This window comes from Lycorma delicatula, chromosome 10, assembly GCF_047948215.1.
Source record: "Lycorma delicatula isolate Av1 chromosome 10, ASM4794821v1, whole genome shotgun sequence".
In the NCBI taxonomy this organism is placed as follows: Eukaryota; Metazoa; Arthropoda; class Insecta; order Hemiptera; family Fulgoridae; genus Lycorma; species Lycorma delicatula.
In genome coordinates, this window is record NC_134464.1 from 110,725,946 (window position 1) to 110,733,197 (window position 7,252).

The window sequence follows — 7,252 nt, forward strand, 5'->3', positions numbered from 1 at the left end:
ACGCCAGATTACTGTAAAATGATATCGACAGTTTGTCACATTTATGTGGTTAATTTACTATAAAATAACATTTAAAACAAACCCACGAGAGACTATGCCAGTACAATGTAAATGTTTCATCAAAAAATTATTTTGATAAGATTATTTACTATGTTTGGAGATTTTTTAATATTCTTATCTCTCAGAAAAAAATTTGCTTATAATCCCCAGAATTGAAAAAAAATTGTATGAATTATGTTTTACACAATTTTTGTAAAAATTATAGGGCTTTGAAACTGCAAGTCCAAAGAAAGGGAGAAGTAACTCGTTTTCTGGTGGCTTCCTGTAATTTACTCAATAATGCATTACTCAAATGTAAAATAATATATTCATAATAAACTAATGTAAAAAAAACTTTTGCATACATTATATTATATTTATTACATTACATTATATTTTTCCTAACTGATGATGATGACAACTCAAACTTAAGTTCAGTTATTTGTTAGCCAGACTTAACATTTTATTTTGATTTGTGATCTTTTAACTAAATTCATTAAAGATCAAATTGGATAAATTTGGAAAAAAATTGTTATCCACAAAAGTATAGTTATTTGAGATATTTAAACATACAGTGGCAAATAAACTGTTCAAGATGTTTTTTATTCTTTGAAATAAGTGAATAATTTTTTTTCTCCAGAGGAAATCATCTTGGCACTTACCCATATGAAACGCGTTCAAGTGACGAACCAGTTTGCGAAGGCCAATTGGTAGAGAGTGAAATTAAGGGTCTCTGTGGTAAGTAAAAATATTGTTTATGAAATACAATTGCAAAAAAATTTTTTCTTTAGTTTTATAAAAAAAAATTGATTCCAATTCGCATTTTTCAGAAAAACCTGTAAGAAAACTAGTTTTCCTAAACTACAAGAAATTCTTTTTTAATATTTATCTGATTATAGAATAGTGACGTTAACCTTTACAATAGATTGTCTCCAATGAGATTTTCAAGGGCATTATGTTATCTATAAAAAAAATGTGACAGTAATAGTTTTCGTAATTACACCAGAGTTTGCCTATTTATTAACATTATGACACGTATATCATCTGATTCATACAAACAAGGCCACTTTAACAAAAAGCCAGTTTGTCAGTTGGGTTTGTCACTTGTAAGTAAAATGTTATTAAACATATTAATTGGTTAATTTAATCTATTAATTGATCTTATTATATTTTTTGCAAAACCAAACTTACCAATCTTTTAAATAATATAAAGGTTGTTTGATTTTATAAGCATTCAAAGTAAAAATAAATCAAATGGACAACCAACTTAGTAAAGAGTCAACAAATAATGTCCAAACAAGTAGATTACTAATTCTTTCTTTTGATTAAGAATATTTATTTTAATTTTTTTATATGGGATCTTTACTGTGTTCATTATTGGGACAGCCAATGTAATGTAATGAACACCATTATTGTTAGAGAAAGCATCTATTAGTGACATTTATTCCTTTGATGATTTATGTATGTATCACAAGAAGAATTGTAATGTAAAACAAAAATTTATATATTTTTTTTACTGATGTATTTTCACAAAAACTAGTAATTTACAGTTTAACAATAGATTTAAATATTACTGAGAAATTATTTTCCAATCACAATATCATTAATAATAAAGGCAAACAAATTTCAAACCTTATTATTCAATATAACCTTTCTTTAAATAATGTTTTCAAACACTATCCATGAACTTCCCTCCTGGTTATAAGCCCGTATTTGAAACCAAATATTAACACATAGCAGTTAACAAGCCCTAACTTTGTTTTAAAATCTTTGCTGCCGAAAGTAATCATTCAAGAGTAACTGCCAAACTCTTACAGAATGCATTTCAAGCATTAAATGGGGATTGGTTTGCACAGAATAACTCTGGCAAATATGGAAAAATTTAGAGAGCTAGGTTGGAGACTTTCCTCCGACTAAGTCTGAGAATTTTTTATTTGTGTAGACATATAGCAATACAATGCTGATTTGTATCTCTAGAGAAAGGCTTGATACCTGAGGTCAACCTTCAATCTCTTTGAAAGTAGACTAAAGTGAAAGTTGAAAAAGAGGTAGTTAGTCAACCTTTCAACACAATTTCCTCCAGCAAAAAATACAGTATATTCAAGTATTGATAATCAATCACTTACAGCTTAATAGCCTTACCAAGTTGTTTATGTCAGTTCTTCCACTGACAGTTCTTTCTTACAAGGTCTTTCTTGACTTCGTGGAGTTAAAAGTTCATTAACTCCTTCAAAAATTTGGAATTATTCAAAATATGTGAGAATGTTGATATTTCTTCTCAAGAACTAAGAGAAAACTCACTATCTTCATTTCTTTTTTTTAACCCGCTGCTGTTGTGGTATCTTGGTGTATCAAATTATCAGGTACTACACAGTCAGTACACCTACTTACTGCACTTAAGATTATTGTAGGACATCCTGGCACACAGGTGCCGAGAATGACAAAGCTAGTCCAATACAGTTTCCTTCAGCTATAATCAGTTTAAAATGATATGTGCTGAGTATATTCAGCTAATTGAGATATCTGTACATCTGTAAGCCATAACGGCGTTTGTTTGGACTTTTCATTCAGAAGGCACTTTCTTATTACAAAATACGATAATAACAAGACAAATAGCTCAAACTACCTCTATTTACTTCTAATCTATTATAATTAATTTTCTTCTTTAACTTCTATATATTATAATAAATAAATACACTTAAGTGTGTTTTACATAGTGGAAAAAAATTGTAATATTTTTATTAAAATAATACAACAATGAAAATTTGGAAGCAAACTAGTAAATATTAAAGTTGTAAACACATAAAAATTGTAAAATTATAACATATCATCATAACTTTTATTTGTCTCTTTTATTACATTCATTCCATATTTGCAGACACAGTTAACTCCTCCTTTTTTCTGCATTTTTTAATAAAATCTAAAAGTAGGCCTTTTGTGTTTGCCAGAAGAGTTCCATAATAAAATGCTTTTTTTCCAATAATTCTTTAAGAATTGGTAAATTAGTATAGAAATTCTCTCCATTCAGCAATCTTCCTTCGTCCATTAAATTAATTATGATTTTGTATACATCTTTGCTTGAATATGCAAATTTATCATAATAAATAAGAAATACTGTATAACCTGATGTTAAACATAATTTATAGCATTTTAACTCATATTTATGCAACCTAAGAGGAATATATTGAGAGAAAATAGGCCACCCCTCCAAGAGATCTTTTATCAACCTCTAGCTTCATACCAGGTTTTATTGCCTTTCCTGTCAACCAGTGCAGACCACTGATGAAACGCAGTACTAAGAGAACTATCATGGAGTGATACACTGGTGAGCTGATGATAATATCAAATGGTGTGCTGCTACCTAGCACCGGTACACACAGTAGCATTGGTAATATTGATCAGAGCAGTACAACCACGTCCTGAAAACTACCAGCAACTTTTGTTTTGTTTTTAAAATTATATTCCATAAAATCATTATAATCTTCTGCAATCATTTTCACGGATAATCTTTGATCAGATCGTACGATTTCACGCACCCTGGTCAAGTTGACATCTGTCCGTGAGGTTGATGGTCGTCCACTGCGATCTTCATCTTATGCCACCGAAAAACTTGAGCTCTTGACATAACCTCCTCTCCAAAAGCCTTCTGAAGCTTACCATAAGTTGTCGTCGTGTTTTCACCCAATTTAACGCTAAAAGAAATGGCATACTGTTGCGCAATATTTTTCAGTTTCATTTCTGTAACGAGAGACAGTAACACGTGTTCACTTATTACAGCACAACTCACGATTGAGCAGTTGCATCAATGTGCCGCTTGGACTGGAAGTAGCTTATAGACCAAGGTCAAATATGGTGTGTCTACGCAAGCTGCAGGGTTGCCACATCTTGCAAAGAAAAATCAGTCTCATTACTTTATTGTCGCACCTCGTATATATATATATATATATATATATATATATATTACTGATTATATAGTGTGTTATAGTGTTAAATACAATCAGGATTTGTTTGAGAACAAACGGCATTATGATATTATCCTTCAAACGGATTTCTAAACTGTTACAATCAAGAAAACATTCAGAATCAGGACTGTGAAACAACAGATGAACTCACAGCTAAGAAAGAATCACCTTCAAGCATTTTACTTGACTTCCAGTAAGTGCGATCAGTAAAATAAACAATAAATCAATCAGGAAAGTATTCCAAATTTATAGATGAGTCATTTAGCACTGATACAAAACAACATAAAAAAAATTAATCAGATTTAATGTAAAGGCAGTAAGTTCTGAAAAATTATGCTATTTAGTTACCTAACAAAGAAAATAATCACTTTTTTCTAACTGGTATTTCTATTTCTTTTTAAATGATTGTTTTATATTGGTTACTTTATATAATCTTTCTAAATAAAAAGTAGTTTACAAAATATGCAGTTTGGAAATGTAATTATTGTATTTAAAAATGTGATTGTGTTGTATTGTAAAGTCTTTATTTGTAAGAGACATCTAAAAGTAGCATAAACCTCTAAAAGTGTTTATCAGAAACTCCAATACAACAATTTTATGGAGAAACAATACTAGTTACTGGGGGTACAGGATTTTTGGGCAAAGTTGTAATAGAAAATCTTATGAGATCATGTCCAAATTTTTGTAAGATATACTTAACAGTGATACCAAAAAATGATAACGATCAAAGAGAATAACTTAATGAGCAATTTGATTATTTTGTAAGTTATTTTTTAAAATGTGTTTTAGTTATATAATTTACCTGAAAATTTACTAATTTATTGTTAATTAAGTTCTGTGAAGTGAATTTGAGTATATATGAATTATTATGTACAGGAATAATAATTTTGTATGAAGATATGCTAATTGTTTACATGAAGAATAATAGTACATATTTAGAATTAAGAATTATTAGATATGATAAAGAACTATTTTCAAATTGGGTGGAAGTTGTTATTCCATAGGACTCTGTTATATAAAACTTGATTCCAATACTGTAATATTTTATTGGTAATGTACAAGAGCTGGATCAAAAAATAAGTTATACCCTTGCCATGCTCTTGGACTGAAAGGGATATATTAATATCTTGCGGTGGAGCACTGGTTGTGTTGTTGTCTTCATGGTCCCCCAGCAGCAATTCTGTACAACACTCAGTATGTGGGTAGTGTCGTTGTCAATATGGCATGTCCTCTAGAGGTTTCATCCAGCATAGAAGTGCGTTCATTAGTTCGATTTTTTGGGCAAAAAATTACAACTGTTGTGAAATTCATCACTAAACTGTTGAGATATACGGTGAGAATGCAATGTCATGTCCCATGGTCACAAAATGTTGCCAATGTTCAGAAACGGAAGAACAAATGTGAATGACGAACTGCATGCTGGGTGTCTTTCAACTGCAAACATGTCAGGAAACATGGAATGTATGAATGAAATGATCATCAGTAAACGGAACATTAAAATTAAAGAGATTGTAAGTGAACTTAACATCAGTTATGGTAGTGTGTTTGTAATTATTCACAATCAGCTAGGTTACCATAAGATGTGTGCACGATGGTGCCACATCTGTTGACCGGTAACCACAAATATCAATGTTTTGAATCTGCTCTTTCTTCTTCTTCAACATTATTCCAGGACTGGTACACAATCTTTGAAACAAATCTCACAGGGGATGAGAGCTGGATGCTTCATTACACTCCTGAGCATCACATGAATGGAGACACAAAAATTCACCCCAGCCAAAAAAAATGAAAACATCCCCACGTGTTCGAAAGTTTATGCCGATAGTCTTTTTCGATTTTGAGGGAGTTATTTAAAGTAAATTTATGCCCCAAGGAACAACAATCAATGCCAAATCTTACTGTGAGTCTTTAAAAAGATTGCATAAAGCCATTAAAGACACGGAAAATTGAGTGATGGAGTCGGTTTTCCTCACGACAACGCTACTCCTCATTCAGCTCATGTAACACAAGAGTTACTGCAAAAATTCAAGTGGGAAGTGCGGCCTCATCTGCCTTACAGCCCTGACCTAGCAACCTGCAACTACCACCTGTTTGGTTCTCTCTAGTGAGATTGGGGAGGGAAGCAATTATCTAATGATAATGAACTGAAAGAAGTCCTTAAATGGTTGAAGGAAATTGGATGAAATTTTTATGAGAGTAGAATTGAAAAACTTGTCACAAAGTATGAAACGTGTTTAGAAAAAGCTTGGTGATTATATCGAAAAATAGATAGAAATATGTAGATTTTTTATTCAATAAAAAAAAAGATTGTCTCATAAATATGTGTTTGTTTTATAGAGGGGTGTAACTTACTTCCTTATCATCCCTTGTAATACCAGAACAATTTTCAGGCTCTTTACAAGGAAAAAGGCTTGAAAAATACAGTTTTAATTCATTTCAACCCAGTAATGGTGTGTTTGTAGTAGTCTTACAGAATCCTATTCCATAGCTTGATCTGTGATGGATTGTTTTCTTACAATCAGTTTAATTTTTTTATCCATATATTTTTAATATTTTAACAATATTTGGTGAGATACCAAATAAGGTGCAACTCTCTTGCTATTACTTTATTATTAAAAAACATATCTTAAATAATTAAAATATACACAGTTATGTTCATCCTCTCAGTATCTTATATAAATGAGTTCATACTGCTGCTATTATAATATGACACAGAGAATGGAACTGTTGTTATTGGTATTTTAATTTGAATTTGAAGAGTTGTCATTATATATACTATTTCAATAATAAAATCATTGTGAATTCAAACTTTATTCATTGATTGTATTTTTGACTGTATTACGTTATTTTCTTTAGAGTAAGAGATTTAAATCTATCATTACTTACCTTTGTGTTATTTATATTTGAAATTATGTGTTTATTACCTCTAATATGATCAGGATGAGTGATTATATTAAATACTTTTAAATATTTGTGAAACCTTTTTAACATCTTTTAGAAATTTTTTATAGGTTTTTTTACAATTTTACTCCCCACATTCTATTTTATTAATCCCTATTTTTTTTAAATATTATAATTAGGTTATTTAAATCAGGTTATATATAAAAAATATAATTGCCAAACAGAACATACAAACCTCTGGAATATAAACTGAACTTCTTTAACCACATAATGTTCTATGTCTGTAAAAAGGATGCAGTTTCAAACATACAATGAACACTGGAAAGTTCTCCAGAGGAACACTTGCGAAT

General features: G+C 30.3%; 1 pseudogene; it reads right to left on the reverse strand.

Moving 5' to 3' along the window:
- The window catches only part of LOC142330947 (T-complex protein 1 subunit beta-like), a 41,156-nt pseudogene extending 33,904 nt beyond the window's left edge, over window positions 1-7,252 (reverse strand).